This window comes from Plecotus auritus (genome assembly GCF_963455305.1).
Source record: "Plecotus auritus genome assembly, chromosome: X".
NCBI lineage: Eukaryota > Metazoa > Chordata > Mammalia > Chiroptera > Vespertilionidae > Plecotus > Plecotus auritus.
Genome location: NC_137784.1, coordinates 76898656 through 76910947, shown reverse-complemented (window position 1 = coordinate 76910947; position 12292 = coordinate 76898656). Strand labels below are relative to the sequence as shown.

Below are 12292 nucleotides of genomic sequence, written 5' to 3'. Positions count from 1 at the left end.
ACTGATTTGGAAACAGATTGATCCTTTTAGGTTTTGTTGTTTAGATTTGTTAAGTAGGACCAGAGCAGTGCACAGTTTAGGGCTAATTATTTCCCATTACCCAGGCAAGACCCTTCTGAGTACTCTGCCTAGTGCCCTGTGAATCATGAGGTTTTCAAGTTTGGCTGGTGGAACAGGCAGTACTCTTGGACCTGTGTGAGTGACAGGCTCTGTTTTTTTGAGTCATTTTATAAGTGGTTCTTTCCCTGGTTCAGGGTAATATCCTCACAGGCATGCCATGCACTGATCAGTCCTTTGCTAAATACTCCAGGGAGACCTCTGCAGCTCTTTGAAGATTTCTCTTTGTGTGGCTCTCATTCTCCTATGACCTGTAGCCACCTGGGTTTTCCTATACTCTCAGCTCTGTCACCTCAACACATGGAGTTCTCCAGACTCTGCCTACACTCTTCCCTGCATAATGGCCTATAAACTGTCTCAAGACAGTGAGCCTGGAAAATTAAGAGGGCTCACCCTATTTGTTTTCTGTCTCTCAGGTATCACATTCCTTTATTGTCTGATGTTCAGTGTCTTGGAAACCACCAGTTTCATGTATTTTATCCATTTTGGGGTGGGGGAAGAAGTCTTGTTCCCCACAGGGTGGAAATCCATTCTTTTTTGCTCCATCATGGCCAGAAGTAGAAGTCCATTGACATTTTATAATCCCAAATTTTCATGACCAGTCATAATTTGTAGTCCAATTTCAATTTTAATCTTTCAAAATTGTGGACACCATCAGGCTTCTTGACATAGCTAGATCAGTTCTAAATATCTATATTCAAATGTATACAAAATCTGACACCCAGCAGTATTTATCTTCACACATCACTAATCAGTTTGTATGTAAAACATAGTATCATTTGCTTAATAATAACAGTTTAATTAAGGGCTTCATGGTTAAATGAATATCCTTTGAAAGACTCTAGTTCACTTTTTCATGTTCAGTGAGGTGTAAATTTACCAAAATTGTCCATTGTCCTTTGTGCTTGGCTCAAACAGTAAAATGCTTTTATCACATCACTTTGGTGGGATATAACTGATAATCCAATATAATTTATATGCAAAAATAATCACATAATTACTACTTCTGAATTTAGAGGAGTAATTTAATACATGTTCAGTTGTTTTACTCTTGAGCATCGATCACTTTTTCTGAAATTCTTCTGTTATCTCTAAAATTGTCTAAAGCTTAGATTTTCACTTAAAAAATGCCTGAAACTTTAAATGGTGTCTAGATGCAGTTACTCACAATTCATCTGTATTCTTTTTTAAATATATATATATGTATTTTAATGATTTTTTTACAGAAAGGAAGGGAGAGGGAGAGGGATAGAGAGTTAGAAACATCGATGAAAAACATAGATTCAGCTGCCTCCTGCACACCTCCTACTGGGGTTGTGCCTGCAACCAAGGTACATGCCCTTGACCGGAATCGAACCTGGGACCCTTCAATCCACAGGCCGATGCTCTATCCATGGAGCCAAACTGGTTAGAGCTATCTGTATTCTTTAAGAGGAAATAAATGTTATTATGCAAGACCCAGTTACATCTTAAAGTGCAAATGCACATATAAAAGCTGACAAAATAAAAATAGCTAACACTTAGCTTTCTCTGTATTCATATTACTCTAAGAACTTTACATATTTTTAAAATGCATTTAATCTTTATAACAAGCCCATGTTATTATTTTCATCTTATAAATGAGAAATTTGAGGCACTGAAAGGTTTAGTAATTTGCCCAAGGTCACACAGTTAGTAAATGGCAAAGTTGGGATTCAGATTCAAGCAGTCTGGCTCCAGAGTCCATGCTCTTAACTCATAACACCTCAGGAAAACAAAACCACCTTTCTCTCAGCTCTGTTACCACTCTTAAGATAAAGACGTTTAGTAAACATTAATTGAATTCATACTGTGTTTCAGACACTGCTAAATAAGCTCCTGGGAGTATGAAGTCCAGATACAGTGGATGCCCTCAAGGAGGTCACATCTGGTAGAAGATTCTAGTTTGAGCATAAATATCACGATTTTTCACATTTATATGTGTACTGCATGTTTGGAAGAGGGAGGGGTACCCATGTTTGCAACAAATTAAACAAAGCAAAATCTGTGTAATTTGCTGCCCAGTGCAGGAACATTATTTGGTGGTGTTTTTTTTTTTTTTTTTGAGAGGTAGGGAGAGGGAGAGAGAAACACCGATGTGAGGGAGAAACATCAAACAGTTGCCTCCCATACGCGTCCCTACTGGGAATCAAACCCGCAACCTGGTATGTACCCTGACCTGGAATTGAACCTGCAACCCTTTGGTACATGGGACAATGCTCCAACCAACTGAGCCACACAAGCAAGGGCTATTTGGTGTTTTTCTGATTCAGATCAGTTTCCATTTTGGAAGCACCAACAATTATTTTAAAGTTAAATATTATTCTTACAAGGAATTCCATATTCTATATATTCTATATTTTATATCTAATATTTTTATATTCTAGGCCCTTGCCCAAGGTCATATAACTAATAAATAGAAGAGCTAGGATTTGAACCCAAGTCTGTTTTACACCTCTATATTCATTAATTCATGATTCTTATCAGTTTGGCTCAGCTTTTCATTTTAAAAACTGGTCTTCAGAATTTAAAATAATTTGCGATATCTCTCTCCACCCCTTCGTGAAAACTAGCTATGTTAGTGTTGTTTTTTTTTGTTTGTTTTTCTTTGTTTTTAATTTAATAAATCTTTATTGTTCAGATTATTACAATTGTTTCTCCTTTTTCCCCCCATAGCTCCCCTCCACCCGGTTCCCACCCCACCCTTTGCCCTTACCTCCACCCCACTGTCCTCATCCATAGGTGTACGATTTTTGTCCAGTCTCTTCCTGCACACCCCATACCTCTTTCTCCCTGATAATTATCAGTCCACTCCCTTTCTATGCCCCTGATTCTATTATATTCACCAGTTTATTCTATTCCTCAGATTTTTAATTCACTTGATTTTTAGGTTCACTTGTTGATAGACATATATTTGTTGTTCATAATTTTTATCTTTACTTTTTTCTTTTTCTTCCTCTTCTTAAAGAATACCTTTCAGCATTTCATATAATACTGGTTTGGTGGTGATGAACTCCTTTAGCTTTTTCTTATCTGTGAAGCTCTTTATCTGACCTTCCATTCTGAATAATAGCTTTGCTGGGTAGAGTAATCTTGGTTGTAGGTTCTTGCTATTCATCACTTTGAATATTTCTTGCCACTCCCATCTGGCCTGCATAGTTTCTGTTGAGAAATCAGCTGACAATCATATGGGTGCTCCCTTGTAGGTAATTAACTGTTTTTCTCTTGCTGCTTTTAATATTCTCTCTTTGTCTTTTGCTCTTGGCATTTTAATTATGATGTGTCTTGGTGTGGTCCTCTTTGGATTCCTTTTGTTTGGGGTTCTCTGTGCTTCCTGGACTTGTAAGTCTATTTCTTTCACCAGGTCGGGGAAGTTTTCGGTCATTATTTCTTCCAATAGGTTTTCAGTATCTTGCTCTCTCTCTTCTTCTGGCACCCCCATAATTCTGATGTTGGTATGCTTGAAGTTGTCCCAGAGGCTTCTTACACTATCTTCAACTTCTTGGATTCTTTTTTCTTTTTCTTTTTTGCTTTTCCGTTTGAGTGTTTTTTGCTTCTTTGTATTTCAAATCTTTGACTTGATTCTTGCAATCCTCTAGCCTGCTGTTGGGTCTCTGTATAATATTTTTTATTTCAGTCAGTGTATGTTTAATTTCTAGTTGGTCCTTTTTCATATCTTCGAGAGTCTCGTTATATTTATCGGCCTTTTCTAGGATATTCTTGAAAAGCCTTATAACCGTGGTTTTGAATTCTATATCCAGTTGTTTGTTTTCCTCCATTTCTTTCATTTGTGATCTGTTTCTTTGTCTCCCCATTTTTCATTGCTTCCCTGAGTTGGTAAGGTAGCTTTGTGTGCTAGGTTTCCTTTATGGCCCAGTGGGTCGGCCTCCCCAGTAAACCTGAGGTGGACACTCTTGGTGCACCCCTTTGTGGACTGTGTGTACAGCCTTGTTGTAGTTAAGTCTTGATTGTTGTTGGTATCACTGGGAGGAATTGACCTCCAGTCCAGTTGGCTGTAAGGATCAGCTGTGTCTATGCTGGGAGAAGTTCAGTGCTGGAGACAGCCTTATAGGATTAGCCTTGCCAGATTGCAAAAGCCTCTGTGCTCAGCTTGGAAGGGGTGGAGTCTCAGGGAAGAGCAGACAGTCTTGGCTTCCCGTCAGCCCTGCCCTTGCGCTCAAGTCTCTAGACCTCTGCCTTCTGCGGTTCCCGAGTTTCCGCCTTACAGTCCAGATTTCCCCCGTAAGAGCGTGGGTCCCCAGGGGCTCCCCCGGAACTGGGGTTCAGTGCAGTCGGAACTGGGGTTCAGTGCAGTCAGGAGCTTCCGACTCCCTTCCGCTAGGGATAGCCTGTGGTAACCTCCGCAGTCAGTCTTTGTGCACACTCGTGCCTCCAGACTCCTGCCGCTGTGGCTCCCCTGAGTCTCCGAGTCTCCGAGTGCCTTTCTCTCTACCTGATAGTCCAAACTTCCCCTGTATGAGCCTAGGTCCACAGGGTTTCGCCCGGAACTGAGGTTCAGTGCAGTCGGAACTGGGGTTCAGTGCAGTCGGGGTTTTCCTTCCCCCTCCCGCCAGAGAAAGCCAGCCAGGCACTCTGCTGCCCTTCCTCTCTGCACGCGCCTGTCTCCGTACCTCAGCTCTTTGCCGCTCCTTCTCTGTGAGCTTTCCTCTTTCCTTCTAGTTGTAGAATTTCCACTCAGCCAGCTTTCCTGTGGTTCTGGATGGTGTCTGTTCTGTCTTTTAGTTGTAGTTTTGAAATTGTTGTGCGAGGCAGCAGTTTAGGTGCTTACCTATGCCGCCATCTTGATTTCTCCCTAGTGTTAGTATTAATGCTCATTTATTATTGTTATCTCCTAATCTATAGGATTAGGTTATAAATGGGACATAGTCACTTGAATATATAATTCTACATATGCTCATTATATCAAACTTATTGTGTTGTTCAACTTGTTTATATATTTGCAAATATTTATCTGCTTGTATGATCAGTAATTAAGTAGGGTATGTTAACCTCCCATTCTGATGGTATATTTTTCAGTTCCCCCTTTCTTTTGTAAGTATTTGCATTAAAATATTTTCTTGAAGTTTTAGAAATAGATGTATGTAATTTTCTAACTAAAGAAACCACCTTTTCTAAAGTATCTTTTTGTGGGCATGAAATCCCACAAGGGTGCAATATTAAGATATTTCATCTGAGTCTTGTCACCCCACCACTAACATGGAACAAATTGTCCATCAGAGCTCAGGTTCGGACACATGTAACTCGAGCTGTGGTTTTCTCAGTGGATAATCCTTGCCCTTTTATATTTTTCTGTGTTTTTTTTTTAATTTATTGAATTTGTAGGGTAACATTGGTTAATAAAATTACACAGGTTTCAGGTGTGCGATTCTATAATACATCATCTGTATATTGTATTGTGTTTACCACCCCAACTCAAGTCTTTCTTCCATCACCATTTATCCCCTCTTTACCCTCTTCTACCCGCTCCTATGCCCCTTTCCCTCTGGTAATCACCATACTGTTGTCTGTGTCTATGAGTTTTATATATGTATATATTGTTTGAAGTCTTACATATGACTCCTTTTTCCCCAATTGACCCCCCTCCCCATCATTCCCCTCTCCCCAGGACGAGCCCCCATTGCCCCAGTATCTGTTTCTATTGGTTATGCTAATATGCATGCATATGAGGTTTTTTGTGTATTTTTAGCTTAATCTCTTCACCCTTCTACCCCAGCCCCCAACACCCATCCCTCTGACAGCTGTCAGTGTGTTCTCTGTATCTATGAGTCTGTTTCTATTTTGTTAGTTTATTTTATTCACAATCCTTGCCCTTTTTACTATATACCTGTGAGTAAATTTCAGTGAAGGGCTTTAACAAGTTTTCAGGTTTTCTTGGGCTTTAGTTTTTCTACTAAACTCTAGTGTCAATCAATTGGGAGAATATGAATGATCACAAGTTTTCTAATTTCAAATCTGCCTGGTTTTCTTATTTGTGCTTCCCTTCTTTTTTGAGTTATATATTTTTAAATGTGATATACCGTTTACCATAAAAATATATCACATAACTCATTGCATGTGAAAGCATTGTTATTTTTAAAACGTTTTTATTGATTTTAGAGAGAAAGCAAAGAAGAGAGAGAGAGAAAAACATTGATGTAAGAGAGAAACATTGATAGGCTGCCTCCTGCATGCCCCATATTGGGAATCAAGCCAGCAACCCGGACATATGCCCTGATCTGGAATCAAATCACCAACCTTCTGGTGTGCAGGACCATGCTCAGCCAACTGACCCATACTGGCCAGGGTGAAAGCATTATTTTCTTTTTTTTAAAATATATATATATTTTTTTTTTTATTGATTTTTTACAGAGAGGAAGAGAGCGGGATAGAGAGTTAGAAACATCGATGAGAGAGAGACATCGATCAGCTGCCTCCTGCACGCCCCCTACTGGGGATGTGCCCGCAACCCAGGTACATGCCCTTGACCGGAATCGAACCTGGGACCCTTCAGTCTGCAGGCCGACGCTCTATCCACTGAGCCAAACCGGTTAGGGCTATTTTCTATATTTTCCTTTTTTAATTTCTAGAAAATATTCTATCCTGTAAAGGGGTGGTGAGGGTGGTGAGGCAGATAGCAGGTTTCTTTTTGAAGATGTTCATGATAGATTTAGTACAGTTATGATTTGTTCTTTGAGTTATGAGTTATTAAGAAATGTTTTTAAATGTCCAAAATGTATTGGGATTAAAAATATATTTTATTATTGAATTTATATTTAATTTTCTTGAGGTCAAAGACTGTGGTCTATAAGAGAATTATTTCTTTGAAATTACCAATATTTGCATTATAACCTAATACAATGGTCATTTGGGGGAATAAATGTTCCATATGTGCTTGAAAAGAATGCAATTATCCAACTGTATATAGAAATCTACGTATGCCCATTAAATCAAGCTTATTTTGTTGTTCAGCTTGTCTATTGCTGGGGCTCCTCACACAAGGCACCACCTTGCTGGGGCTGACCAGTAGCCCCTGAACGACAGATGAACAGATTACTCTGATACAGTTTCACTGTAGAAGAGAGGGCTAAGGGGTTGCCTGGCTCAAGGGACCAAGCAGCCTCGATTGCCTGCCTCATTAGGCCTTTATTGTACCAGCAGTTTGATATAAAGTTTATCTTTTAGATACAATCAGCAGGGTAAGTAATATTGGGAGGTCACATGTGTTTGCAATGTCCTTTAAGCAAGGGCATCCAGGGATTAAGCATAAGGATTCCAGTAAACACTCGAGGGTCTGCTCGTGCACAGACTTGTTTGGAAAGGTCAAAGAATAATTAGGGGTGTCACCTTCAACACTCTCCTAAGTCTCCCCTAAGTTGGAATTCCAATAAACAGGGCAGGTGGCCTTCCACACACTTCCCTTTTCTAAGAATGTCCTCCTTACAAACTTTCCAACCAAGTCTTGTGTTCTCCCCAACAGTCTATAGGCTTACTAATTTCTTATCTGATTGTACTAGCAATACAGTCATGCAGTGCATAATGTTTCAGTGAATGACAGACTGTGGTGGTATACCATAGCCTAGGTGTGTAATAGACTCTCCATGTAGGTTTGTGTAAGTACACTATATGATGTTCAAATAATGACAAATAGCCTAGTGACACATTTCTCAGAATGTATCCATCATTAAGTGGTGCATACTATAACTGAAAGAGGTATATTAATCTCTCATTTTGATGGTCGATTTTTCAATTTCTCTCTCTAGTTGTACATAGTCGTCTTTTATATATTTGGAGGTGTTATATTAGTGCATATGAGTTTATTTACTCTATGTAGTGATCTTTATCCTTTGTAATGCCTTTGTCTCAAAGTTTTATTTTTTAGATATTAATATATCTACCTCAATTTTCTTTTGGTTAGCATTTACCTTATATATCTTTTCCCATCTTTTTTCCTTTTAATCTTTCCTCATCCTTATGTTTTAGATGTGTCTCTTATAAAATGGCACCCTAGCTGACTTTTAAAATTGTATCTAGTGTATTAATCTCTGTATTTTATAGGGTGAGTTTTGGTAACTTATGCTTTTTATGTTTATTTATATACTAGAAAATTTGTGCACTCGCAAGGTGAGGTTCCCTCAGCCCGGCCTGCACCCTCTCACAATCCAGGACCCCTTGGGTAGGGTCCCTAGGCCTGGCCTGAGATCAGGGCCTGTCAGGGCTTTCCTTCTCCCAGCTGCAGGCAGCTGGCCCCACCCCCACCGCTGCCACTGCTTGCCATCTGTGCAGCACTGCTCCCCACCCCCTGACACGGGTGGCCTTCCTCTGCAGGCGACAGGCATGGAGTGCAATGGCTTGGCCTGGGCCTCTCTCTTTCTTTGCTGGGGGGTGTGGCCAGCCCTGCAAGGGGCCATCTGCCTACCTGATTGCCCCTAACCACTGGCCTGCCCACCTGATTGCCCCTAACCACTTGCCTGCCTATCTGATCACCCCTAACCACTGGTCTGTCTACCTGATCACCCCTAACCGCTGGTCTGCCTACCTGATCACCCCTAACCACTCTGCCTGCTGGCCTGATCGCCCCTAACGACTTGCTTGGGAGCAGGGCCAGCCCAGCGAGGGGCCCTGATAGTCTCTGGTCGTTCTGGTTGTTACGCTTATGGTGGCTGACCTTTTATTATATAGGATTGAAATTTGTTTTTACCTTCTTACCTTTTGCTTTCTATTTGTCTAATTTTTTCTATGCTTTCCTTTTTCTGCTTGCCTTTAATATTCTGTTTTCTTCTCCCCACTACTGTCTGTAAGATCTCATTTCAAGTTAGTTGGCTGGTAACAGGATTAATGTTGGAAATCTCAGCAACCCATAGTTGAAGGTAGGGCTGGGAATGGGATGTGGATTTTCTGAAAGATTTTCAAGTGATGGGGAAGAAGAGATAGGGAGATGATGGAGGTAATGGATGACTGAAGCTAAAAATATATTTTGGAATTGTGAGATAAGGATGTCTGATAGGACTTGAGCAATGGGAAATGGGAGGAGTGTGAGAGGAAGCCTTAAAATAGAACCTGGCCTGGCTGGTGTGGCTTAGTGGTTGGGCATCGACCTATGAAGCAGGAAGTCACCATTCGATTCCTGTTCAGGGCTCATACCCAGGTTGTGGGCTCAGTCCCCGGTGTGGGGCATGCGGGAGGCAGCTGATCGGTGATTCTCTTCATTGATGTTTCTATCTCTCTCTCCCTCTCCCTTCCTCTCTGAAATCAATAAAATAAAATAAAAAGAACCTGAAGGGATTAGGTAAGGGAACTGAACTAAAAGCTAGTAAAAAGATAATGAGGGTCCAGCTGAGTTTGGAGATCAGGAAATTGATGATACCTGTGTAATCCAGGAGCTGCTGATTTGTTGAGCAGTGCTTCAGCCATAATCACACATATGATAATTCATTTCCACAATGCATTTGCTTGCTCTGTTCAATATTTTATAACTAGAGGCCTGGTGCACAAAATTTGTGCACAGGATTGGGAGGGACCTCTCAGCCCAGCCTGCACCCTCTCCAATCTGGGACCACTAGCTCCTAACTGCTCACCTGCCTGCCTGCCCGCCCACCCCTAACTGCCCCCCCCCACCAGCCTGATCACCCCTAACTGCCTCTGCCTGCCAACCTGGTTGTGTCTAACTGCCCCCCCCACCCACTGGACTGGTCATCTCCAACTGAACCCCCGACAGCCTGGTTGCCCACAACTGCCCCCCCCCACTGGCCTGGTTGCCCCTAACTGCCCCCCACCCTGCCAGCCTGGTCACCCACAACTGCCCCCCCCGCCAGCCTGGTCACCCCAAATGCCCCCCCTGCTGGTCTGGTTATCCCCAACTCCCCCCCCTGCTGGCCTGGTAGCCCCCTATTCCCCCCCCTCTGGCCTGGTCGCCCCTCACTATCCCCCTCTGCCAGCCTGGTTGCCCCTCACTGACCCCTGCCAGCCTGGTTACCACCAACTGCCCCCCCTGCTGGCCTGGTCACCCCTCACTGCCCCCCCTGCCAGCCTGGTCACCCCATGCAGCCTGCTGTTCGGTCATTTGGTCGCCCTTCACTGCCCTCCCTGCCGGCCTGGTCACCCCACAAAGCCTGCTGTTCAGTTATTTGGTTGTCCCTCACTAACCCCCTTGCTGGCCTGGTCGCCCCACAAAGCTTGCTGTTCAGTCATTTGGTCGTCCCTCACTAACCCCCCTGCCGGCCTTGTCGCCCCATGCTGCCTGCTGGCGACTAGCACCCTGCTTACTGTGAGGGTGTCCTGACCAATTTACATATTACCCTTTTATTAGTATAGATTGCTTTGGCCATTATCCTGCCTGATTCAAGCCAGTAAAGCACTAGCTCTAGAATCAGAATGATTGGTTTGAATCCCAGCAACTTCATTTACTTGCTGTTTATTTATGGGACAATTAACCTAACCTCTCCTGAGTTCTCATTTATAAAATGAAGATTATAGTACCTCACTCTTGGAGTTGCTATAAAGATTAAATTAGTTAACATATGTAAAGTACTTGCTTCTTGGAATATAGTAAATTCTCAATAAATGGAAATGTTGGGGTGATGACAACAGTGATGATCAGTAATAGTGGTGGCATGTGCAATGCTGTGTGCCAAGTATTGTGTTAGGTTCTGGTCCAGATACATAGAATAAAATTGACAAAGTCCTTGTTCTCATGGAGAGTTTATATTTTCCTTGGGGATAAGAATTAAGATGATTTCCTCAAGACTATCTAAGAAAGGGCCTAGGAAAGAGGCTGTTGTATAGTTCAGTAAAGACCAGGAAATAGCCAATTTGAGAAAATGTTAAGGTTTCAGGAACTTGTATAGCTTTGCTGTCTTTATATTTCTACTAGGGGCCCAGTGCATGAATTCGTGCACCTTGAAAGGAACTGCGGGCTACAAGGCTGCGGTAGGCACACGGGTGGGTCTCAGCCCATCCTCCGAGCCCCGGCCCAGCACCTCCTGCCATGGCCCCTGGTCACCTGCCCCTGGCAGCCCAGCTCCGGCCACCTCTGCTCCCACATGCTGATGGTGCTGGTCCCGCTCACACCCGCTGAATGTGTGAAGCGATTGGGGCCTGCTCCAGCAGTGGGTGTGAGCAGCAGCTGCTGCCCTGATTGCCCCTCAGGAGCAGAGGAAGGTGGAGAAGCCCTCAGGGGAGATCAGGGCCAGCAGCCGCCGCTCGCATCCACTGATGGTGCTGAGTGATCGGGACCAGTGCCGGCAGTGGGTGCCAGCGGTGGTTCCGGTGCTGGCTGCAGGTGTGAGCGGGGCCGGCGCTGGCAGTGGGTGAGAGTAGCAGCTCGGGCACTGGCAGCAGGTGCAAGTGGGGCCATCGCTGGCAGTGGGTGCTAGAGGCAGCTGCCGGCCCCAATCTCCCCCCAGGAGGAGGGGAAGGTGGAGAAACCCTGAGGGGCAATTGGGGCCAACAGCTGCCACTCGCACCCGCTGACAGCACCAAGCGACTAGCACCCTGCTTTGGTCTGGCACCCCTGCTCACCTGCTCCACCATCCTGCCGCAGCCAATGCCCACCATATTCTGCGCATGCCCCCTGGTGGTCAGCTCACGTCATAGTGATCGGTTGCTCGGTTGTTCTGGTTGTTCTGCTGTTTGGTCTATTTGCATATTAGCCTTTCATTATATAGGATTATATAGGATTATCTAGTAGGGAATTAGTAAAAAAAAAACAACTTAAGTTGAAAAGGGTTTGTTGTCTAGTTTTAAGGGAGAGCAGAGAAAGTAAGTATGATCCTCATATCTCTCTCCTGGGCTCTGACTCACATGACTACCAAATAATATATTTTCAGATATAGTCTCTCTTCCTAACATCCAGCTTTGTGCCTCCAACATCCTGGGTCTAATTACCTGAATATGCTGTATGCAGGACAAACTCAATATGACTAAAACTATGCTTCTTGCCTTACTTTTAAACCCATTTCTTATCTTATAGCATATACAAATGTTTAGATAAATACTTTACCAAAAAAGATCATTCAATATTTTCCTGCAACTACTTTTTTTTCCACTAAGGAATGTATTTTCATATAGATCTACCACCTTTTTAATGGCCAAATAGTATGCTGTTATATGGAAGTAGTATTTGGTTTAATGATTCCTTTGTTAAAAACTTGTTTTCTCT

At 43.0% G+C, this 12292-nt stretch overlaps 1 protein-coding gene across 4 annotated transcripts in view; it reads left to right on the top strand.

The window, feature by feature from the left end:
* SYTL4 (synaptotagmin like 4) overlaps positions 1-12292 on the top strand; it is a 192864-nt gene that overhangs the window by 140682 nt on the left and 39890 nt on the right. The gene's annotated exons all lie outside the window — the stretch shown is intronic.